The 27808-nt window shown below is 29.4% G+C and overlaps 1 long non-coding RNA gene across 1 annotated transcript in view; it reads right to left on the bottom strand.

The window, feature by feature from the left end:
* Positions 1–25225, bottom strand: part of LOC148234232 (uncharacterized) — a 39390-nt gene extending 14165 nt beyond the window's left edge. The window contains exons 1-4 of the long non-coding RNA XR_015810090.1: positions 25173–25225; positions 18075–18188; positions 17925–18009; positions 17279–17342 (exon numbers count right to left, since the gene is read on the bottom strand). This is a non-coding gene — a long non-coding RNA (uncharacterized LOC148234232). The remainder of the gene's footprint in view (positions 1–17278; positions 17343–17924; positions 18010–18074; positions 18189–25172) is intronic.
* Between the last annotated feature and the right edge of the window lie 2583 nt (positions 25226–27808).

The raw sequence follows: 27808 nt of genomic DNA, 5'->3' as shown, positions 1-27808 counted from the left end.
AAAGCCAAATTCTTAAAAAAATAATTTCAATATTGAGTGAAACGAGATTTTCTGATTTAATTAAACGGGGTGCAGATTATTCAGTTTGCTGAAAAAGCAAGAAAAATAGACCATTCAAGGTGACTGAAATAAAAAAATCTTATATTGCCTAATGTTACAAATTGTATTCAACCCATGGACCAAGGTGCTATATCATTAATGAAACAGCTTTACCATGGTAATCTCCACAAAACTCTTGCTGAGGAATGTGATGACAATTCCTAGAAAAAAATGGCGACATTGGATACTATAAATTGAATAGCATAATCTTGAAAAGCTAATAATATTCCATCGAGAAGAAAGATTCTTTCTTATGTATTGAGTTCTAAAGTGATTGAAGTACATGCTATATATTTATAAAACCTACTAAAAAATTATATTTTAGGTTATTCGTGTTTGTAGGGCATAATAATTGATAAACACTATAACCTGAATTGGTAATAATACGAACATATAAAGCATGCAAAATTAAAAATTGTAATAATTTTAAACAATCAGTCCTGGTATTTTCCGATCACCAGACATACACATGTACTTTGTGCCTGCACTACCTACGTGCGCCGACAGACGATCTTTGAGGGCTTACAACTCAATTATTTTGCTGTCTGTCAACGTTAAATTTGCCTATTGGAAATATACAGGATGTATTTATAATGTTTAAACAGAAACTATTTACAAACAAATCATATAGAAGTGCAATAATATTTATTACATTTTAGCGAATAATTAAAGTCGAGCTAGATCACTTTGCCGTTCAATTATAAGATAAACTATACACAATTATAAATATTAATAAAACAAATTGTCACATAAACTAGTTCACTATGGTACCGTAGTCATTAGTAAATATCCACATTTACATAAAGTTATAAATAGTTGCGACATTGCATAATTAGGGTAATCAGCGACTCAATAAGTGACCCTGATTCTATTTATTATTTCTCGAAAATTTTATGTGTCTAAATATTGGTTTGCAATGAAAGTTTTGAAACAGGTATGAACAGAAATTGGTAAAAAAAAAGTATCTAAACGCTACAAAATTCATGTTAAACATATTATCAAAATTATATCTTTCAGCTTTGTTACACTAATAACTGTTTATTTAGTCTTAGGTATTTTCTACTAGTTTAGATTTTTAAAAACATATTCTAGCAGGATCTGAGACTGAAAAGGTTCGGCTTATTAAAAAATCCTAAATGTGACAGTCAAATCAAGTACATACGTGAAAAGCTCATGAAATGTTAGAAAAAGTGATTTCGAAAATGATATATAAACAGTTCTAAAAGAATATAATATATAAACTAAAGTGATGCGTAGAAGTACTAAAATTGTCAATGAGTCATGAACAAAGAACTAAAAATATTTCAGCGATTTTAGAAAACAATAGTTGTCGAAAATTGAGTTTTATGATTAGCATCTCTGATAATTACCAGTAATGCTAGTTATATGGATCCGAACGAAGAGTTAGTATTTATATTTGCAAAAAACTTAAACAAACATTAGTATTTATAGTTCAAGAAGTACATAAACTCAAATACAGATCTTATTGTATATAAGTATCAAAGAGTGTATCGTTATTAAAGTAATAGAATTTTTACCGAAAGTTATTTTACTAGTTGCATCTATGAGACATAGTTTTAATCGCAAAGTGAAGCTTTGATGGTAGTGTACAACGAATAGTACAACGAATACGAATAGTGATTTTCTGACTCCATCATATAAAATGAAAGATCCAAAGCATTAAATTAATAAACAATTCAAGAACTGCTACAACACGTACACAATTCAACGAAATCGTGGTCTAATTATTCGTGGCAAAATCTTTCGATCACTTCTATAAGTTTTTGTTTGCTTGTTGAGCTGTACAGTTGATTTTTTTCTAGTTATGGCTCAAAGATATTTTATCGATTTAATTAAGGATTTTTGCAGAAAGAGTCCAGTAAAATTGTTTTACGTTTTTAATAATATTCTGATTTTTTAAATATTTAATTTTTAATAAAATATTTATCACCTGCACAATTTGTTATAATATAGAGCACACTCTAACGACCATTCATACAACAACGGAAGAGAGATACCGTGACCAAATAATTGGAAATATTGCACGGAACACAAAAGCACTCTTTATTCCCTGCGCAGATTACTATTATTCTTCGGCTCTTGGTTGCCGATCGCGTTAGTGGCCTTTTGGACCGTTTCTTTTGCGCCAACACATTTCAGGGGGGTGTCCAAAAAGGAATTGTCTTACACCTGCGATTAGCCAGATTTGTCTCCAGAGACGTCATTTGCAGAATGAAGGCAATGGGAGGGGGGTAAATTTGCACCACTCCCCTTAATTTGCATACTATGAATTTTAATGAAATCTAAATATTAAAAAAAACGTCCACTGACTGGCCAACTTTTGCCCCCCCCCCCTTGTAAATATCGTCCCTGATTCTAAACACAGAAATTTTCAAGTGATCTCTAAAAAAAAACAGTCTCAAATCTATCCCAAAAATATTTATAAAAATATAATTAAATATTATAAAAATATGATTTCAACTTTTTCAGATGTAGTAACATATACGTTTACATACTTATCATTATTTATTTATATGCGATATATAAATGTTACAGTGAATGTGTATTTTTTAGTGTAAGTTATATTTTCATCAGTAGATATACATTTTTTCTATCAAAAATCTAATTTAACTGATAGGCGCCAGTGAAATTATGTTATTCCAAAATGTCTCTGAAACTCAATTTGGCAGTTGCAAATCGTAAATTTTCTGTTCAAACCCAAACCCAACTTAACATAATGAAAGGTAAAGTCCAAAATACAAAATAAGCAAAATCAACAGACATCGAATAGTTGGTTTGCACTTTGATATTACACTATGTTTTACAAATATGATAGCTAGCATTACCGATATTACTACGGATATGAAAGCATCGGTCAAAGTGTATTCAACCCGAATTTTGGTCAATAGGAGAGCGCCAAAACATTTATCTCTTCTAATTTGGTATAAATATGATAAATATATTTTATAAAAAGCTTAATATGAACACTTAATATCCGAGTGTTTCAACTGTGATGGCACGATGTTATTGCTTTTGACGTGGATTTTAAAGAGAGACTTATTTGGGTAAGGGGGGCAGGTAAGTTCATTTGAATTATTTTTAGCAACGTTATTTACTAGTTACGTACTGGTGCTAAATTAATATAATAAAATATCAAGGAGCATATAATATTTGTCTAAAGACGATCAATGTTTTTAAGGTATATTATTTATCATGAATTTTCATTATTTTATATAAAACATTGAATTATTTATAATAACACGTATTTGTTTATATAGATATATATGTAAATATGTACATGGACATAACAACGGTATCATGTTATTTCTTAAAAAATATTATTATTATGCAAAACAATCCGTCCTTTTAGAAACATTCTGTATAAAATCACCCCTCAAGCTGGTCCAGACAGAAATAAAATCCTATGACGCACATTGTATATGATAAAATAAATATATAAAATACATACAAGTAACTAAAATGTTGTTGTATTGGTAGCATAGCGAGTGTATATGTTAGTGTTGTTTATTATTGTAATACTGACCAACTACATACATATGCACGTGCCTATACATATAATATACAATGAAGAGGTCGGTAAATAATATTATTGATATGATATAGACATTCAAACCCACGCGTAACCAGGATCATAATGTGCGACGTGTTGGAATCAATATAAATAAACCCTTAAAAACAACAACAGATTATTAGGATCATAAAAATTATGCTACTGTATAAAGTACATTATATCGAAGGCAAGAAAATGCCCAAAGTTTTATAAATTCATATGCTCTATATTAAAATTATTTACCTTGCAATATAAAACTATTACTAGATGAACTTATTTGTTAAATATTTCGGATTCTATGTTTAAAAATTATTGCTGAGATTAGCAGTTTAATTTACGTATTTTTCTTACTGCGTATAGTGACTGCGATTTTAAAGAACAGAATCTAAGATTAATTGAATTGGAAAAAATTCAGTAACAACTTGCATACATATTCATAGAAAGATTGAGTTTTCGCACTCTAATTCGCAATCCACTATTATTCACACAAAAATACAACTAACGCGCATGTGCCATATTAAACAGGGTTGTCGATACAAGCAAATTCATTTAGAAGACAAAATGTATATTATACAATAACAAAACGGAAAAACTAGCTATATGTATAGTAAAATCTAATTAATAAAAAATATGTGTAATTAAAAACGCACGATATTAAAACACGATTTTTTTAATTAATGTATTCTTAAATATATTTAATACTTCTTGATTTGTTTACATTTGTATAGGGTGTCCCAAAATTTTGTCAAAAGAGTGCGTATGCGCAGCAAAGCCGTGGAACCCATTTGCCCGATGTTATTTTCCATAAATAATCTTGATCTAAAGACTAAAAAATGTGTTTTCTATTTAATTCAAATTTTGCGTTAATTTTAAGCAGAAATGGACTAATATGTTTGTATGTATAAAAAAAAGATTTTTTATAATTTATTAATATAAAATTATATTAATGCCAAACTTCAATTTTTCTGTCTAAAACTGCGGTCAGGACTTAGTCACAGAATTACCACTTGAGAATTAAGCCGAACTCACGACAATTTTTGCTACGGTGAATCAATAAAGACAGCTCATAAAAAAACAGAAGCTTTCACCTCGACACCTAATTCTATAAGAGTATAACTCGATATTCAATACGATTTGAAGACTACGATGATACCACCTACACGATTCGTGTAAATTTAGATGTCATTTTAACGATTATTTCTAACAAACAAAAAACTATCGCAATAGTTAAGCCATACACAGTATTTTTTATAACAACGGAAGAGAGATCATGTAACCAAACAATTGCGTTAAAGATCGAAAATATATTACTTCTTATAAAATAAACATATTACTGATTTATAATAAACATATAGTTTTTATAGTATAAAAATGGATTGACACATTGATATTTCAGATCGATTTATTAACATATTACTGGTCTATCAATTAATTTGATTTGACGTTCAGTACCAAATTAAAGCATGAGTAAAATTGTTATTATTGCATTCAAAATTTTAATGTGTATAAATGATTTTATTACGAGCAACTACCGGAAATTATTTTAATTTTAGTTTTCACACATATATTTATTTATTTAAATTAAATTAAGTTCATCGTACCCCAATGCGTTATGATGGTCGAAAAAAATGTATTGTATCATTTCAATATAGAAAAAAATATATAATTGAAATAATACACCAAAAATAATACAAAGCAGACAAAAAATCATCAAATATTAAAGTTATATAATACGAATCGGACTAGCTCCTCGAGGCTTATATTAAACAATGTCAGCGTTTTAAGGAGCCGGATGGCGACAGCCATAGGCGAGTCGGCAAGGACTGACCCAGTTTATAACAAAATTTTTATTTGCTTCTGAGTTTCATCCAGCTACACAAATTGTTACAACCCCAAAGTAGGGATGCCAGGCGTGCCAGTATTAAAGGACTGTCCTGTCTAAATGCTTATGATCCCAGCATCTCCAATGGACCTTTCAGGAAAGCTAACAATAAAAAATTTTGATAGATGCGCTTTATAAGTAAACCTCTTATCTGTAGTTATAATTGACGGATCCTTTTTGGAAAGGAAAGAAAATCCCGATTAGGAAATTTTATTTTCTAATTTCTTTAATCCCGACTCTTGCGATTTAAGTTTCAAAAACCGGGACGAGGACGATGTTTACATATACATTTTTTTTATAAGAAATTGTTCTGAATCTTCGAGCAGCAAAAATTTATTTTAACAAAATAACTTTGTTTTTCAATATAACGAATACTTTTTTTGAAAAAAATGGGTTCTGGCTCAAAAAGGTTGAAACCCCATAGTTTAAACAAACAAAAAAAAACATCTCAAAGGCGAGTCCCATTCGGTATGGAAGTAGAGATTGAAATACCGATAGTACCGATACCAGTAATACTCATATTGGTATCGCTTCTTCAACACATTTCGTGGCAGTGGCATAGAAGTGATGCAATTGGCTCGCAAACATCCTCATCTGCAATTTTCTCTAACCAGCATTATAAAAATGTTACACTTGGTCAGAGAGGCGTACCAGAGATGAGCCAGGACACTACGTGAATAGTAAAAACATCAGCGTATCGTCCAGAATGTCATTAGGACATATCACGACAGATCGAAAATCGCAGCTGACAATAATACAACTTGACACGCAGCCGACAATAATACAACAGCGAATACTTCTTGACTTTCAAGGCCTGCCATCTATATTCCCTATATATATAGTAATTTATATATGTTTATATAATCAGTTTTTCCTGTCTATTTGACTGCAAAGTTACACACTTTCGGCCTTAAAACTCGAAAGTTCTAAAGGCAAAATATAGTAACACGATTCATTTAATATTAGTTTAGAGGTCAATAATGAAGAATTAAGTACGACACAACTTATTCAATTCATTATTTGTAATATGATTAAAATTTGAAGTTATAAATAAGAATATTATTAGCTATATATAATAAAATGTATTATTTTTAATTTAATAAATGATTAATATTCCTTTACCTTCCTTACGTTAAAAATTAAAAATAATTTAGATTCCGACCGTGAGAGAACATATTGGTATCGCTTACAATAAAATAATAAATATATTATTTATTTGTATATCGTAGATTTTATACAATATTAATGGATATTTTTACGCTATTTTTGCACAGTGTAGATTGCTTAATTCAGTTTCGATCGCTTAGATTAATTTAAAACAGGACAATCATTGTGTTACTATATCCTGGTAAATTATTATTAAATTCATTTTAATGTTAGCAAAAATTATAACAATAATTTATAAATCTTACCACTTACTTTTAATTTTAATATTTTATGATTTGTTTTATTTATTTTTTTTAATATTTTTTTGTGTATTGTAATAGGACTTTGTATAGTTTTTTGTCATGATGTTTTAGTCACGATGGTTTTAATTTAATTAAAATAAATAAAATATAGATAATAACTATACAAATAGGTGTAGCCCTGTAAGCAACTTATAAATTTGCTCGCTAGGGTCGCCAGTGTGTCGACCAATCACTGAAGGACTAGCTAGATTACCCATCCCCCGAACTTCAGCAGTTACACAAATACTGTAGTAACCGTTTGTATAATATGGTTTCATCATTGCCATTTTCATAGGATTTTAATTTTTATAAATATTTATTTTAATTGATAGATTGATCAATTCAGCTATGACGCAGCTATGAATTATTTCACCATCTTTTCCAAAATCAAGAACCGCGTATACAACATATGATTGAAATTAGTATGACGCATATGTTAAAACTGAATTATATCATAACCATAAAAAAACATTATATTGTATTTTTATAACATTAAATGTTGTCTCATTATAAAAAAAATATTGAAATAAATTAATGACGCTTAAACTGTTATACAAGCAGCATTTTGAAAATTTCATTTGTAAAGTGAAACTTCAAAGCCTTTTTAGCTGCTCAATTAAGGGGGTGTTTTAATGTATACAGTTAAATTTCAATTTTAAAAACTTTATATGTTTTGAAAAGATTATAAATTGTTAAAAAACAAAACAAATCAAAAATGATCCATTGAAATTTTCATCAATAATTTGAGTCTAAATATATATTTTAAATCGTTATAATAAAAAAAATATATTAATTTCTTTTCCTGATTTTAAAATTAATACCGAAAGCGGAAGATAATTTATCATGCTCTGTAATGTAATAGAGGATAACACAAACAAAATGAGGAGAAGATCTTGTAACAATCAAAAAAGTTCTGGCTTAAGAAAACGAAAAATCTTAGGTAGTATAATATATATCATAATATAGATTGCTAAAATGCGACAGACGTTTTTTCCTTTGTATAAAAACAAAAACTAAATAACCTACGTCTTTACATTCTTTAAATGTGGAAGTATGCACGCGATTGCTATATTTCATTTTTAAAAAAAGTATCTATTCAGTTATTAAAACGTCATAATATAATATTTAAATATTCACGAATGAATATTTGAAAATGTAAATTTTAATGTATGTACTTAATAACACGTTGGCAAAATGCAATTGAACGTGAGTCTATGAGTGCAATAACCTGAACGCAGCCCTTACCGCTCTATATAACGAAATTTACGGTGTGTTCGACTAATGTTTCATCAGGAAATAAGACGCGCGGTAAAGTATACCAAAAAAGGTTTTCTAGGGATGTTATTACAACGCTCTAAAGTAAACACGTCTTTCACAAATTTTGGAAAACGCCAAGAAGCCCGCTCATCTTAAGAAAATACTTAGAGAATTTAAAAATATCTGATCAGTAATTCTGGAAGGTTTTGAAAATTTGCCAGCGATGCGTACAATCTGCGCAAAAGTAATGCTTCGCGACGGAAAAATTTTCGATGGCCATAAGGATATCACTAGTGCTTTTGCACGATATTTTAATTTCATCTACACCTCAATCAGAGACAATCTTGCTGATTATTCGTTTTAATCAAAGACGAACTCACATACGGTTTTGATAAATTCAAATCATGTTATTCCATAGCTATCAGTATATTCTCTTTGCTCCCTTCGATACATTTTAAATTTGTTGCTTTTGCTTGAAACTTTATAGTTTTATGATTCATGGAGATCATCAGAAAAAAGGGTGATAAATCCAAAATCGAACGCTTTAAACCGATAAGTTGCGGCTGATAAGTTGTTTGATATAATTATTTCCAGATCCATAATCACTGTCGTCAAGCACTAATGCACCAACAACACAGTTTTTATCCGCATCGTTCTAAGGCCACTGACTCTTACGCCTTTAAAAATTGGTGATAAAATCTTTTTATTTGAAAATTCAGGTCAATGTAGTCTATACCAACATATTATAGTTTAAATTATTCGACAAAGTTTGTCATAAGATTATTCTTCGGAAGTTTAGCAAATTCGATATCTCGAACAATAATGTATGGTTCCATTGTCTGGAATTCCAGATAAGCAAAGTTGAAAACAAGCAAAGAAAATTTCTCAGACATACGCATCGTATCCGTATTTGTATCCTAATGCTTTTTTCTAAGAACGTTGGAATACAATTGATTGAATTCTCGGCGTAGCGTCAATTCAATAAAATTTAAAGTTGCTAAGAGATATTGTGTCGACAATCCATCAATGCTCGGCAACTTTTAGATGTGAGTTTTATAGTGCCTAAGCTCTAGGGTACTCAAAAGAGCAAACGCAAGGATGCGTTAGCGATTCTATAGGCCCTAGCCTTTCACAAGTCATTTAGCTTCTCAACGAGCTTTCTAAACATAAAGATGTTTATGGTGATAGGTATAAGGAACTGGAAAATAATATTTGGGGTACTGCTCGTCAATTTTAAATGCATCAAATTTTTGTTGTTTTTATACATATTTTTTAACATTTTCTTTTATAGAGTGTGTGTATGGATACTTATTTAAATGAAATAAGTTATTTAAGTAAATTTAAGTAAATAAAATATGTTTGTGTAATTGTCATCATGATAAAAATATTAAACTTGCATGTCATTTAGACTAATTTAAAAAAAATATTTATAAATTCTTGGAAATATTTTTAAAATCCCTCGAGATTTAATAGTATATACTAAATTTAAATGTGTATAGCAAACGTTTTGTTTCTATAATTAATCGCGCACCAACTGGCTGCTTTCATTTATCGTTTATAATTCGAGAAAATGTGAGGCTTCCGAAATTTATTATTTATCAGAAATTTGACCGCCATGATTTGACAGGTTTCCCCAATGCGTCATATTGCCAATATTCTAAAATAATTTAAACATATAATACGTACATATGTATATATATATATATATATATATATATATATATATATATATATATATATATATATATATATATATATATATATATATATATATATATATATATATATATATATATGATGATGAATATATAAATATGTATATATTTATATATTCATCTCCGTAACTGTGATGTTTTATTTAATGTGAGCATGGCTGGAGAATCACAGCTGAAATATAGAAAAGTAAGTTGTAATCGTGATGAATCCCAAAATTGCAATAATAATAATACTCGCGAACCTCTAATTTCGACCTGAGATTAGATTGTATTTTTATTACTATTTATAAAAATATATTTAAATGTACAAATATCTAAATATCTATAACCACAATATGTTTATGCTGGTTCACATTCTATTGGTTTGGGGTCTGAATATAACATTATAAAAATAATTTATATTTTCTGTATTTTTTTTAGAAATATAAAAAAAGTATTTCTATTTACCTTACTTGTTTTATTTATTATTAAGATAATAATAACATTTAAAAAGATGAGTAAATGTTTTTTGTCTCACAAGTATAAAAATATTTAGTATATTTTACGTTAAAATATTATTATAATAATTTTTATAACTCAACGTAAGAAATTTCAAAGCTAGTTACATTCTGCAGGTGGTTAAACATTATATTTTAAATTTGCAACCAAAAATACTTTATGGGGATTTGACGTTTTTCTTTGTTTACATTTGACGTTTTAGGTTAAGGCTGCTATCGATTTTCCGAGCACAAGTTTAACCTACTTTTTTAAAAGTAGCACCAATACTAAATATAAAACACTCCACAGACTTATTTTACTAAACAATGTACCAAAATGTCAAATAAATAATTCACAGCAAAACAAATAACATTCGATGTGAGAAACGTCAAACTCACCATTTTCGCGGTTCGGTCACTAGGACCAAGACGAATGTGTGAATCGGAGGTTTTTGCTGATATCAACGTGTCAATTGAAATGTTTCAAAGATCAGCGACTTACTACACGTAAGGATTTCCGAATTTATATCTTGGTTTGATGGCCGAATGGGGATTTAACCAAAAATCGTGTAACTGGGGAACGCGGAACGAAACGGGAATGGGATGGGTCATCCCCTTACGTAACCGAAGAACGCCTTCTATTACAAGATCAGATGTAATAATATGTAAAATGTTAGATACCATAGTATACATTATCAGATTGTTTAAAAATAATTCGTATTTTTTATTGTTTAGTACAGTTTTTACCATATTAAACACTGTTATCGTATTCCAGCGAAACATTTTATAAGACTATTTATCATACGTCAATACGACTTTATATAATATCAAAATACTAATTATTCTCTATATCATAATAATATCACTAAAAATTATTATTGTACACAATAAAAACAACAAAACAATTTTTTTAGCTACTTCTAACATCTTTAAAGCATACAAATTCACACTCAAATTATATCCAAAGCGCAGTTTAGAATCTAAATTAACTATTTATTTATTTTATTATTAAGATCATCGTGAACAAAGTTCTCGTCACGATGATAAATAAATAATACAATTTAATATTATAATGCACAAAAAAATAAAATAATGCATAGTAAGAAAGAGAAAAAATCATAAAATATTATAATTAAATAATACGAATCAGACCAGCTCCTCGTAACTAGAGTCTCCAATTCGAGTAATCAAGTACTCAATACTCGAGTATTTTTGTCTATTTTTCAAGTACTTGATAATCGAGTATTTTGAAAATTACTCGATTAATACTCGAAATTAAAAAAATTTGAAATATTTCAGAAACAAAAATAACTTTAACTCGGTCCGGTAAAGGTTAACGTCTTGCTTTTATTTGGCGTTTATGCCCGAAGTCCCGAGTTAGAGCGGTTACTATCAGGTATAATTTTTTCATAGTTCCATAGTTGCATAGTTCCGGTCGTCGGCTATGTTAGTGGGTACGACGGAGAAATTTCTTTTGTGTTTTCTGTTCGACAGTCCCGACTTATCTAATTTATGGCAATGAACAATATGAAATATCAACAAAAATTTTTTTTAGGTTTTATGACTATGCAGTTGTAGCGTAAAGTGTTGTCAATTGTTTATACTGATCCCTCAGCTTAAAATATAAATCAAAACAATTGTGTGTTTTAAAGGCATTTAAAGTAAAGTCAGTTCTTTGCGAACCGTTTAGCTATAGAGTGAAAGGGATTCACCCAAATACATCTTCGAAGGATATAGATTTAAATTCTTCGCAATAATCAGAAGGAGTAGAATATTGTATATTGTTAAGAAAAAAATCTATTCAAGAAGAATTACAAAATACTATTTTGTCAATAGTCGAAGGAAATAAGAGAAAAGCAGAGAAGGGAATGAAAGAAGAGAACATAAAAAGAGAGTTCAAAAAATGTTATATCTATAAAAAGCGAACAGATGTAAATTAGAAGCCTTATCCAACGCGTTAATGACAATAAGACCAACATCAACAGCAACGGAAAGGGTTTTTTCCATAACGGGAATAATAAAACCAAAGGTTAGCAGTAATATTAAATTCGAGACACTTTTTGCATTATTGTTTTTAAAAAGTATGTTCGTGAAGTTAAAATAATTGTAAAAATTAACATACTAAGTATTTTATTTATTTATTTATATGTGCACGAATTTGAATAATAGCTATTTTGGTACATTTGGTAAATACTCGAAAGTACTCGAGTACTCGAGTATTTTAAAATTTTAATATTCGATACACGAGTAGTTGATGGTTCGAGTAATTGGAGACTCTACTCGTAACTAACATGAAATAAATCAATTTGCAATGCCAACATATAAGAAGCCGAAAAGCGGCAGCCATTGGCGAGACAGTTAGTGCTGATGTCTTGGTTAAAACGGACATCAGCAGAGGATGCGATCGAGATTCTCAAAGACGTTCCGGAACCCAAAACTGAAATTCTTCGAAAATAATTTGATTGTCAATAAAACCCTTCAGTATTTTGAAAATACCATATGCGAGAACTCAGCGAATCGCATACCAAAGCTGATAAAAAATAGGAGCTGAGACATAATAACAGATATTAACCTATATCATCTAGGTATCTAAATAAACAATTCTAAACTTTTTCGACTACGAAGGAGTGTAGTTATAGATCGCGATTCTAGAATTCTGCAAACTCATGTTTCTGAGAACACGAATAACTGACGGATCGTCAGATTAAATATGAGCCATATTTTCGCCCAAATAGTCAACGAAATATGCTTCACTAAACATATGTGTTAAATATTAGTGATAATTATTTTTAAATAAAAAAAGTATTTGTATGGATAAATTGTGCCAAATTTATGTTTTCCAAAAAAATTACCATTTTCATTGCAAAATAATGCAATGTATTTTTTTTCTGTTACCAACTAAGGATAGGTTGTACTAGATCAGAGCTTCTTAAGCTATGGGTCACAACCCCAAATGCAGTCGCGAGATTTTAATGTAAATATTTAAATACATGAATTTAAATGAAATGTTTTTTTCAAGCTGCTCATTATAATCATATAGCTTTTACTCACAGCCTTATTCATCGGGAGGTCCTTGCAGCAAAAAAAAAGCACCAGAATTGAACGATGCGCTTCAGGATGCTGTTAAGATTATACATTTTATTAAGAGACATGCCCTTAACAGCCGCTTATTTTCAAATCTCTGCAAGGATACAGATTCCCACTATACAAATTTATTATTACATGCAGAAGTAAGATATATCAAGAGGTCAAAGTTTAAAAATATTATTGGTATTAAAGGACGAAATCGAAACATTTTTAACCGAACAAAAATGTGATCTTGCTGCTTTTTTTCAAAATGACCTATGGCTATCCAAGCTGCGTTTCCTGTCAGATATTTTTGACAAATTAAACAATCTCAACTTTAAGGAAACAATTGCGATATATGTATTTACTTCGAATGATAAAATTGAAAGTTATATTAAACAGATCAACATTTGAAAAAGTAGGGTAGAAAAGGATTCGTTCGAAATGTATTCCAGTATCGACAATCTTATAATCGAGAAAAATAATTGTAAAGCCTCAATCGGAAAAATTATTATAGGCGCTAGAAACAGAGTTTCGTAAATATTTTATATCATATATTGACTTCAAAAAGTTATCATGGATTCAAAACCATTTTTGATTGGCTTGGGTGAGATTGATCACTTGCCATATAAAGCTCAAGAGAAATTTTCTGAGCTTTCGAATGACTCAAACTTAAAACTAGATTTTCCAAAAAAGCCCTTGACTGAATTCTGGATCGGAACTAGAACTGAATTTCTCACAATCTCTGATATGGCATTAAGTGTTCTTCTGCCATTCAACACAAATATTTATATGAAATTACTTTTTCAGCTTTATCACATATTAAATCCCAATATCGTTCATCGCTAAAAAATGTTGAAGAGATTTTAAGTCCAGCAGTGTCAAATATTGCACCAAGATTTAATTTTTACCTTTAATTTTTATCACTTAACGACTGCGCTCGAATATATTCAAACAGATTAAGACTCTCTTATTTAAGTTATTGCTAAAATATGCAGTTTTGATAAAAAATATGGCATATAATTGTTGTAACTATTATATAATAAATACAATTTTACAACTTTTTGTGCAATTTTATATTTTTGTATGTTTCTAAGTAAATTCTAAAACTATATTTTTCATATGTATGTATTTATTACCTCATCAATAAATCAGCACAAAATATTTATATATCTTTATTTTATATTTATCTGGGGTCGCGAAGAAACTTACAGTCATAAATGGGGTCGTAAATGAAAAAAGTTTAAGAAGCCCTGCTTTACATCATTGAGAGTCCATAAAAAATGCTTCAACACATACATAACTCAATTCATTTATAAAAAAAACAAATCAAATATTTTATCAACAACGAATTTCGCATATCTTGGGCCAAATTATCTGGGACTATGAAGTATACACGTATTTTTTATTCTTAATATTTATAACTCAAATTTAATAATTCTAACTACATAAGTAAAAATATAAAAGTATACAAGAGTTAAATCTTGCAATAGTAAATATAATTGAGATGTTACAAAATACATATTAAATGTGTAATATTTAAAATAATATAAATATATCAAATAAACATCACAATCATCAATCATATAAATCTGTTGTATGAAAAAAATATTTTTTAAGCACAATAATCGTAACTGACAAAAAATAATGAGCAATATATTTTATTAGAATAAATTGACGAGTGTTGCTCTATAAGCATTTAGAAGACATCCAGACGGTACGCGACAATTGGGCGACGGACAAATGGGCGATTCCGGTCAATTGGGCGACGGTCAATTGGGCGATGGTTATTTGGGCGACGGTCATATGGGCGACAGAAAAAACTAGCACGCTTTGCTTTATTGTAAATATTAATAAAATATACATTAAAACGAAAAAGTATATTAAATGCTAAAAACAATTTTATTTTCAAATTATTAACTCATTTTATAATTATATGCAATACCATGTAAATATTCTATGATATTTTTTCTATTGTACCTCAAAACTTTTATAAAAATTCTTTGGTCTGTTCTTTTTATAAAGATATCCATTCCAAACATATTTTTCCTTGTCTTTTTGACTTAATATGCCTGAATTATCCATTTATGAAGAACATAAACAGTGGTAACTCAAATTAGTCGTTCTCAACAATGATCTATAAAAACCAAAGATCTATAAATAGCACATAAAATATAACCCACATGTGAATAAAAAGACACATACTTATTTTCTTGCTGTACTGAATTTTTTACCAAAAACACAATGACACTGTGACAAAGTGTTTTAAAACCACGACAAAAATAATTTTCAAAGACGCAACGAAACTTTTTGCAAACATTTTCAGTCAAAATTCAAAAGAATACTGAGCGCTAGTTATGGGTTTTTATATTTATATATAAGTACCCTATCTAGCTTTAAATAGATAACTGTAAAATATGCGATTTTTGTGAATTCGCAAAGTTTATTCTCACACTAATTTCCAAGGCGCAAAACATAAAAAAAATTCGCGTTAAGGGCAAAACCCACGATAAACATTTATCAGCGCTAGTTCTAGGTTATTATATTTATATATAACTACCCTATTCAGTTTAATATAGATAACGGTAAAATATGCGATTTTTGGAAATTCCAAAAGATTGTTCTCACAGTAATTTAAAAGTCTCAAAACATAAAAAAATCGCGTAAAGGGCAAACTCCACGATAAACACTTATCAGCGTTAGTTCTGTGTTATTATATTTATATATAACTATCCTATCTAATTTAAAATAGATAACTGTAAATTATGCGATTTTTTGAAATTCCAAAGGTTTGTTCTCAGAGTAGTTTCCAAGGCTCAAAACATAAAAAAAATTCGCGTAAGGGCCCACTATAAACATTTATCAGGTAGTATACTTATAATAAAATTACCGACTTAAGCCGTGTGTTTTAAGTGTTTTATGATATCGGGTAGCTCTCTAAAATTCTTGAATAAAAAAATCACTGTTTAAGTGATATTTTATGATTAAATAGGCACAAATGATAAGTAAATATGGGTATATTATATTTTGTTTAGACCAAATAATGTTTTCATCTTTTAATTCTATTCTAAAATATATTACTTATATTTTCGTATGTACGTATATATATATAATATACACATATATATTTTTTAATATGTATTAAATTATGTTAATTATTTAATTAAATATAAGATCATGATTTGCATCACATTTATTTGTAATGCATTATTATTCTATCGCCCAAAAGACCGTCGCCCAAAAGACTATCGCCCATTTGTCCGTCGCCCATTTTGAATCGCCCATTTGACCGTCGCCCAATCGCCGTCGCCCAATTGACCGTGTCCCCATCCAGAAGCAAAAAAATCCAAAGACAATAATTCGTCAAAGAAGATGTTATCTTACATTTATTGTTCCAAAAGAATAAAGATTTATCGGCCATATTTTCGAAAATATTTTTGTTTTATAAAAAATGAAAGCGTTTTAATTAAAATATAGAATACAAAGTTGCCGGGTTATTCGAATCATGCGAGCGGTACTGGAAATATTTTTTCGGTAAATTAATTAAAATATTAATAATAATAATGTCAATACCGGTGAAACTGGTATTGATTGATTTCTCTCTCGGTAATTCTCGGTAATAAAGAGAAGGAGTCCGCACAAGATCGAATTTTAATAATTTTAAATCTTCTGCGTAGAAAGAATTCTTATAAACTTTATCATTTAATAAATAAAGTATAAGCTCACCTACACAGAAGATACGCAATAAAAAAATATGTACTCACTTGCTAGCTTCGATGTTGTATGTAGTTTTAATTTTTTCGGCTTTCACTTTCAAATTGAATTTGCCTGGAAAAAGTTTTTTTTTTTAATCAAATGCACAATATTTATCTACATAAACACATACAGATCAGTTTACTTTCATGCTTGTATTGAAAAATGCTTATTCAAGTAACAATTTAATAATAAGGCAATAATAAGCGAAACAAATTAATTAAAGGGAACCCAACACCAGAATAAAGTTTTATGTTCTATGAGAGACAGCAATTAGCGCTATAAAAATGAATTTCTTTCAAAACTGTTTCACTCACTGAATTCATTAACAATCCTCACTATAAGCTACAGATTGAATCAGGATATAATTTTTTTTTTGTTTAAAATCAGGCATAATCCAAAAATGTAATGGGCTAAAATGCAATCTTCACTATTGCCACTAAAGACTCCAATCTAAATAACAAAATATTCGAATACCAAATATATTAAATTTTAATATCTAACGGTAACGATCGAATAATTATCAAACAAGGTTGGTATTTCGTGATCTAGTACCTAAAGATGAACTGAAAAGAGGGTCTTTTGGTTCCCCGGGAATGAAACAAATTTCAGTTGGGTATTGTCAAAACTATTTAGTACAAATAAACATCTACATACCTGATGGTACTTCCGCCTCTACATTGACTGATTCATTATCAATATTTTTATGAAAAGCAGCGAATGGCTTTTGAGCTACTGACAACTAAAATAAAATACATCGTTAAATTATGTATATTGGATCCAATTATTATAATCAAGTTAAACAACCTCAAACATAGAGCGATCGAAAGATTGCATCGTGGAAGGAGCCGATGGTCTTCTAGGACGATCTTGGTTGCACTGATGAGACCAGGAGGCATGCATTTTGACGTCGTCTGAGATCTGAAATTATAAAATGCATTAAAATCTATTTTTAGCAGGGATAATGCAAACCTTATTACTTTTCAATTAGCAATAAATTGTATGCTTTAAAAATTAGTTGAAATAAATTGTAATGACAATAGAAACTCGAATAAATTATCGCAAAAATATATAATTACTAAAGAAATTAGACTGCTTAAAGATTTAATAAAAAGATGGAAATGCACATAAGTTACTTTAATTCATAGAAATAGTGACAAATCAATGATAGAAATCTACAAGTTATTTAATATCAATAATCTCCATAAATTCATTCAAGGTCAGCAAGGTATCATTGACCCGATGCACATCTGCACATAAATTGGCAGATCCAAAAACGGTCAAAAACCTTTTAGAAAAAATTATTGGCGAGAAAATCCAAATAAATTACGCTATTATTATTACTAGCGAGTGTGCGAATACCGAGCCCCCAACTTTTTGTGTTTTAAATATTCTTTTTGCTTCGTTCTTATTTTTTTAATCTAAACTAGTAAACTAGACATTAATATTTAGGATTTTCAATGACAGTCAAAATAGTTCTATCTATAAAAAAATACTTAACATTTTCAATTCATTTGAAAAAAGGTTTACAACTTAGCTAAATATTTCCAAAAGAATTATTAAATGTAAAATTTAAAACTAAATAAAACTAAATATTGTATATAATTTAAGATTAGGTTTAAAACTTCGCTAGATAATTAAAAAACTAAATATTATAGAGTATAACGCAGCTCACGGTACCGAAGAAAAGAAATTCGTTATACCGAAAATTCGTTACATTGAATGTAAGGAAGATGATATATATTTATTTTATTTTTAATTATCATATTACTACAGCATCAAAATAACCTCTTATATGATTGACAGATCGTTTTTTGTCCATTTTTAGGGATACTGTAACGAACACAATGAAATTTGTTGAAAAAATGTTTTATAAAAAAGGTTTGAGGGTCGGTGAAACACCTTGAATGTTGCTTGTGAACACATCCGGCACCTGTCAAGTCAAAGTCGAATTGATTTCAAAAAAATATTGTGTCAACTTGTAACGTCATTCTTAAATTCGGATCAAAATATTCCGTTATACTGAGATCAGTCTTCGTTACAATGAAAAAATTTTGTATGAAAGTTTTTCGGGGACAAATTGAAGGTTCGTTATACTAAGAATTTCATTATTGTGGTATTCGTTACAAAGAGATTTCACTGTATTACGTTTTAAAATAGGTTTTCAACTTAAATAAATATTAATAAAACAAAAATATACCAAGATGTTTTCAACATATAACATAAAATTAAAACGTAACATTTTGTATCATTTAAAAGTAGGTTTACAGTTTAAATAAATAATAATAATAAATAGGATCGGTTACACATCCGCTCAAAAATATGACTGATATTAAAAAATATTTTATTACACCTTACTGACGCTATAACACAATCGATCACCTATAGTTGGTGCAATGTAAGCGATTATAAGTCATTGATTGTGTTTTAGCGTATTTTAGGTATTTGAGGGCCCGTTTTAAAGCTGCATATAACACAATTTTACCATAAATTTAATTTTTAGTAATAAGAACGTTTTTTAGTTACACCATAAGTTACTTTATAATTAAATAAAGTTGTTTATATGTTTTATGTGTAACTATAAAAGCCAGTTTTTAATTACATTTACTAATTAGAAAGAAACAATAAACTGCAAATATCAAGCACCTAATCTGTTACTTTAGACCAAAAGTGCGCTTTAAAAATATTAATCATTTTCAGACTTTTGCCTATTTTTATTAAAAAATATTTTGATTTATATATTTTTTAAAGTAATGTTTTTCTGAGCAGCATTATATATTTTAATAATTAATAAGTGAAAAAAGTTTTTACTTCATTTAAAATTAATAATAAACTAAACATATTTAAAATCTATAATAAATTAAAAATATTTAAAATCCATAATAAAATTTAAATATTTTTAAGAATAAAAAAAATATTTTGAATGAATCTTGAGATTTTATTCTGAAACTTTATAATTTAAAAAAATATTGAAATTAGTGTAGTTTCCTTTCAAAAGCGTCAGTAAGAGGGATTTTTACAACACTATGTGCTTAGTAGGAGGTTGTTAATGAATAGTACTTATTTTTTTTAAATGTTTTATCAAGCGAAATTTTAAAATTTCTTTAAAAACTATAACTTTAAATTGACAACGTTCGCTAAAATTTAAGTACACCTTTTATTCTGTATAGAGAAGCTAATACAAATCCTCATTATTTATATTATATTTAAAATCCCGTATAAGCTAAACCTATTTTTCTTGAGTTAAAAAAATATTTTTTTTAGATGTTTGGGTTTTACAATTTGTAGTTCCTTCTCAAGCGCTCCTAAAACCGGGATTCCTCCTAACTATCAAATTTGCTTACATGTGACAGTACTTCTGTCATCTGGCAGGCGCTCACTGTGCGCAGTTCGATGCAATTAAATAAACAGTGAAATATGTTATAATCACTGCATTTTTCTTACAAAGTGGTAATTAAGATGATTCCAAATGATGTGGCACTTAAAATTATAAACAATATAATCAAAACTATAAATTATGAGTGTGCCAGTAAGTGTTTGGTTATATGAATAATATATCATGTTTATTCACACAAAATTACTATCGACTTTCTAGGATCAAATATTGAAAATCAAACAGCAGTGATTTGCAATTAAAGATATACATAACATAGTTAATTAAACATATTACAATGGTAGTAATAATGAAAAATGTCATATTAGAGTCAACAAAAAGTTACATTTTACCCACTATATAGTTTACAGTTAATTTTCAGAAGCAATGATAGATTTAATAACATTTACATATGGCAAACAATTAAAAGATGACGTATTACGACAACTTTGAAGAAGACGAAGAGATGTCAATCTACGTGTTTAATTCTCTACGGTAACTTCCGTTAATTTTGTTCTTCAGTTGTCGTTTAAATTTCATTTATGTATTATATTAGTAGTAATAACGTGTTCAATGCTTAACTCTTGATAAAGATCTAATTGTTATTCATTTTTTTCAGAAGCAATGATAGAACAATATGATGAGATACTATATGACAACAACGTAGAATTGATATATATATATATAAACAAAAAGTTAAAGTCACTGTCAGCAAGTATATTGTTCTTATAAAGAACATATAACATAAGTTTGATGTAACTGAATATCTTGAATTTGGCTGTTCCAAAAAATAAATGATTGCACAGAAGAAAAATTGATAAAAAAAACCATGACGTAAATATATATTTTGCTACATCGGAATTAAAAATAACCCACTCTTAGATATTTTGGCTATTGATTATTCCAGGTATGCAATCACAAATTTATATCATTGTAAAATATAATTTATTAGATATCCAAGAAACTACACATTTATAAGCTGTCCATTAGCTGATATATATAGTGTTCCCACTGCGACAGCGCCGATTTGATCGAAATTAACTTTCAATCCTAATACATACTAAGGATATATTACACATTCACTCAGAAGCAATGTGCATTAAGTCAGAAGCAATGATATATTTTATATAATATAAAAAGAAAAACTCACTTTTCGGCCTCGGAGTCCGTCAACGGAAATTCAAAATTTGAAGATTTCATTACGAAGATTGTTGGATGATTGTTTATCTAGTTTAATCAATGTATTCTTATAATCCTTACACACAATATGTATATATTTCATTTTCATAGTTATAACATACCTAGTTAATTTGCAATGTGCTTATTTATATTCAGTCAAATCAAACAATGCACATGACATATTAATGAAAATTATTGTCCCATAACAAAATTATTGATACTGTTGTCACGTTGATGTCGGCCATCTTGTTTTATATTTGAATGCTTATTTTTCATTGGTCGAAACAACCGAAAGCATTACCGGCGGCTTTGAAAATAATGGAGCAAATTAAATTTTTATTATTATAATTAAATATATTTCCTTTGTTTACGTATATTATTATATACACCGTTCAAATAAAGCGATACGATTATAAAATTGAATATAAAATGTTCCATTTTAAAATATGCGCGTCCGGAAGCGGCTTTGAACAATTATATTGTATATAAGATTACTATTAATCATAAACCTTAGTGACAAAGCTAGTTTTGGCATGTGACATATAAAGAGGGGTTATAAATAAATCAAGGCAATAATGGGCTTCTTTGTTAAAATGGGACACCGCCGTGAGAAAACTTTTTTCCAGATTAAGTCAAAGTACCGTCATTAATCAGATACGTATTTTAAAAGTATTCTTCGCAAACGCTTTGAAAAAGTATTACACGTACATTCGGGATTGCCATCCAAACGACACTTTGTTATGTACTATAGCTGCCAATGGCAATTTGTTTCAACCGCCACCTTTTATAATTGGCCGTTGTACTGAAAAGGGCGGAAAACAAAATACCAATCGTATAAATACGGAAACATGGGCAACCAACTATTACTATTATCTGTCACTATCACTGACGTTCACGAGTTCAAAGCATTATAATTTTAAGGGCTCTTCAACATCGACTCAGTTTGTTAGAACTTCAATCAAGAGAAGGCCGACCTAACTTCAGATTATCGAAGACCGCAGAAACCGACGTTTTTCTCTTGGTTTAGTATATTAGCAGATATCATCTCCTGGTCTAGCTCGACATCTGGAATCCGTGTCGAACCCACTATTGTGTGTAATTTTTAATTAAAATTAAACCCGTGTGTTGATTGAATACTGCGAAAAATTTTCATTGCTCGAAGTATTTTAATTAGTTTTATTTACCTCTTCACTACTACTATAATACGAATGAAAGAGCGCTGCTTTACTTTGCTGCGAATATTTTAAGTTACTGCATGCCTGATTAATACTGCTACTCTTCAAACTATTCATAACACTACTGCCAATTTGTTTCTAACATTATTGCGGTTTTTATCTGATCGAACTCTTAAAGTTTTCACTGGATTAACTTTTTTAAATATATGTATATGTTTCGTAAAATGTACAGCAGAGATAGTTTACCAAAACAAGACTTGAGAACAATTTTAAAGACATCACCAGACAATGTAAACAAAAGCCGGTGACAGTAGGAGATTCTTATTTATTTAAACCCTAGCCTCTACTGCGACTACCCTCTGGTATCTGTTTTAACACATTTTCTCAGGGGACAACTGGACTTCAGCTTACGCCTCTCATTCTTATGCATGACTTATTTTAATTGTGAGACAGTCATGCTTATTTATTTACATACATGTGCAAAACATAATAGCTTAAGTAAAAGTACATATAAAAATATTTACAATAATGACACTGATTGCATCAGTGGTAGCACTGTTGCTTTCCAAAATAGCTTTTGTGGATTTTGTTCAACAAATATTTAGGCACTTTTGATTGACTTCCAGATGTAATTTTAGAACTGACCATCTCTTTGTGAAGAATAAAAATGAGATATAAATTTCACTGACAATTTACAATACAATTTACAACAACGTCAGATGAACGGCCTACCAAATTTACAGAGTGACCAGCGCATGGAATGAATCTTGCAAATTTGACTTTTTCGGTGATTTTTTGTTACATATCGTTGTACCCACTAGTCACATTGGCTGTATTGTCATAAGATTTAGTATTGGTAACGTTCTCCTATTAGTGTAAACAAATTTGCGGAAAACTGCATATGTAAGCATGCATGCGTATACGCACCCTTATTTCCAACACAACGATGATGAGCGTTAACATCTTATACTACTCAAATCAAGTCGCTTGGCTTAGGTGACGCAATCGCGACTCTACAGCCAAAGCTACAGCAAAACATTGCCTATTGTTGACACCTCCCTTAAGCAACTTATTGATTATTCATTGAATACATGTCACGTTAACAGTGCAATTAATTGTATTCCGACGGTTCTAACAAAAAATCACTAGAATTTTGATTTGAGATTTTTCTCTGAATCTTCTTTAACAACAAGGAATACTTCACTTCATTTATTTTAAATTTTATATTGTAATATGCGTGAAATGTAATTAGAATTGGAGTAGTATAAAAATACGTAATTTCATACATTAAGTATATGAATATAATTATCAAAGAAAGCGATAAATAGTATCGGTGACCTGGTAAACAATTTTTATTTATAAAATAGAATTCTACATATAATAAACTAAGACAAGTTTGAAATGTTAAAAAAGGTAATTATTGCAAGTTTTAACTATTTAAGGAGTGAAACATATTTTAATTCATTTTGGTAACCGTGGCAACGTGCACGAACGAAGCCAGACAAGGACGTACATTAAAATAGTGCAGTTTCACAAATCGTCTGGCTCCCGGAACTCAATCAATACATCCAACATCCCAGACTATATATCCACACCATCATAAATACAGGTTTTTAAATAAAAACACAAAGAAAATAAGTCATAAGACATCACCTCATTCTTGAAGCACTGAATTGGATGATCTCCGACTTTTGCCTGGTGTACCTTTGACTTTTAAAATACACGAGTTTATTTTAATTTAATTTTGATTAATGATATATTTTGATATTACAACATACGTTTTTTCTCATTTTTAACAACACGTTTAAATTACGCGCAAGTAGGTGTACAATGGATTGAGTTATTGCACTTGTCAGATTTCAGTTTACAACTTATGCAAATATAAAAAGAGGGCCTTAAATATAGAAGCATGCAGTGTTGGCATTAAATATTATTTATAAAACAAATCGCAACATATTATGTAAAACATATGTACAATTTACACTCGCATATCCGGTAATACTATGTAGAAAGATATTTGTTAGTTACAGCTCTTTCAGTGTTAGATCCGTTGTTAATCTATTAAAATTGAAGTAATGTGGCATATGTTATAAATTAATAAAACATGCGCAGCATAGATATATTTGTATATATATTTACATGTATATATATATACACACACAGTTTATTATATAATACCCAACAATGTGCGATTTTTGCCTAAAAATCTACTGTGTTTGTGGTAACGTCGGCGTTCAACGGCGAAGTAAATCTATTTTGGAATGTTTGGCTTCTGCATCTTGCGACCCATTCCAGATATTCTGATAGAGAAACTCTTAATAATAATCTGTGTCTAGACCAGCGTCTCCCAATTAAATTCGATTCACGTAATCCTTTTATATTTTTTACACATTATGGATGTCATATAGTTTTACGTAGCACATTTAAAATATTATTTTATTTATATATCAGCAAACCACGAATGATATAATTAATTTATTGGTGTATTTGCTATGGGATATTGAAATAAGACAGCATTCATGAATTATTTTTAGATATATTATTTTTATTTACTAGCATAACAAAGTGAGATAGTAATTATTTGTAAAAACAAATTTTGTAATAAAGACATACATTTAATTATAAAATAAAAGTTATGTTAAAACAATGTTATGAGAAATCTATAAATAATTTCGATAAAACACTTTAATAAATGAATACATACAGAATAAATTGTGATAATAATTAATGTATCTTTATAAATATATATATATATATAAAAATATAATTTATTACGTTAATAATAATTATATAAAGAACATTGCAAAACACGTTGAGCAAATTTTTTTATCAAATATAAATTATAATATCAGTAAATCTAATTTTTAAAATTCAGCAGTGATATCGCATAATTTCTGAAAGAAAATATTTTCTTTAAATAGAAGCAAAAATAACTACTACAATTCAGATGTATGTGAAAATTCTTTCAAACTCTATTTAATTGCTAATATAGATTAATTATTTTGTTTTTTTTAATACAAATTATATATCTATGTTTATTTTCTTATTGTATTGTAAGTTTTATTAATTGATTTTATAGTTGGTTATAATGCTTGTAGCTTGATAATACGAGCATGCTCGTAACATCGAGTTTCTTTGCATTAGTTTTAATATTTTATTTAGCTATTACAAAATTCATATCTTTATTTATAACAATAATTCTTACAATCAATAAAATTATTTAATAAAGAAATTATTTATAGATAACCCTGCTTTTAGTACCTACCGATCTTGACAAAAAAAAAACGTAATGAGTCATTGCGATTGACGCAGCGTCAATCGCTGCATCATTCGAAATCGTCAATCACGAAACGATTGACAATCGCGATTGATTGTTTTCCGGATCTTTTACACCTTAATAATGACCATGTATTATTTGCTGACCATCTGTCATAAAAAATCAAACCTTGAGCTTAAATACAGATAATATAAATACTGACCAATGAACGGTAATAAATACTGAACTGAACAAATACTGACTGAATAAAAAGATTCAGACCATCTGTCAAAATAATTCTTACCGTTTAATATAAATTCGAACCATCTAATTTTTAAGTAATATAAATTCTGACCATAACCGTATTAAAATTCTGACCCGAAAATACCAGCCATAATTTATTAGAAAGATAAATAGTTTTTTTAGCACTGACTAATTGTAAAATATATGTTTTCTAGTAAAACTATTTTTTTATTCTGTTGGGACCAACAAATTAACTACCGCTAATGGTCGGGTTCAATAATCTAATATTATTTTATGAAAAATAAATTCGCATAGCAACGAACAAATTGTTATAGAAACATGTTAAATATTATTAATTATATTTAATTAAGTATTTACGCGTGTATCGAATTCAATATTTACTATAAATATGAAGTAATTAAGCAAATAAATAGAGTCGCAGGACAGTACTCAATCAGAGAGTCGCTTTCACTACCATCATATTATTTCTGAACCATTCGCCTTACCATTTCTTAGCTTCCACCACTACATCGCCCCCTGGAGAGCGGGCGCTAAAGTGGTGACTCCAACGTGATTGAAGAAAGACCAGGACGGCGCAAAAATGGTAACCCACTTACGCAACCTTCTGATATCGCCAGGATGATGCTAGACGAGGTGGCGGCAAAGATCACCAGGTCATCGCTCGCATGTACCAGAGCACCCTAAAAATAATTTAGCAACCAACAACTATCAGCAATGGAACACCTTTGTGGACGCGGCCAGACTCTCTCAGTCGACTAGTAAAATTCAAGTGCCATAAAGTTTCCAACTCTAGTCAGTGGCGTAGCTAGGGTATGTGCCGCCCAGGGCGATCTTTAAAAATGCCGCCCCCCCCCCCATACATTTTTTGAAGGATCATAAAATCGGCATTTCTAAAAACAATAAATTGGTTATTATTAAGATCTTGTTATTCGTGGATTTATATATGTTTTAGTGCATTCAGGGTTAAGAACCACACTAGACGATCCCATCGCAAATATGCCGCCCCCAAGTAAGTGCCACCCGGGGCGGCCCACCCCCTCCGCCCCACCATAGCTACGCCACTGACTCTAGTACCATCATCAGCATCAGCTCCAGCAGCATCATCAGCTCCAGTAGCATCGTCAGAATTAGCTCCAGCAGCAGCATCAGCTACAGTATCATTATCAGCAACAGCTCCAGCAGCATCACCAGCATTAGCTTCAGCAGCATCATCAGTATCAGCTTCAGGGGCATCAGCAACAGCTTTTTAATGTGTTTACAGAACTTCGAACCTGTCAGATCTTCATCTATCATC

Source organism: Plectrocnemia conspersa, unplaced genomic scaffold (genome assembly GCF_051122295.1).
Source record: "Plectrocnemia conspersa isolate PC_06_02 unplaced genomic scaffold, ASM5112229v1 ptg000006l, whole genome shotgun sequence".
Taxonomy (NCBI): domain Eukaryota; kingdom Metazoa; phylum Arthropoda; class Insecta; order Trichoptera; family Polycentropodidae; genus Plectrocnemia; species Plectrocnemia conspersa.
The sequence above is the reverse complement of the archived record's forward strand: the minus strand, read 5'-3'. Positions and strand labels throughout refer to the sequence as shown.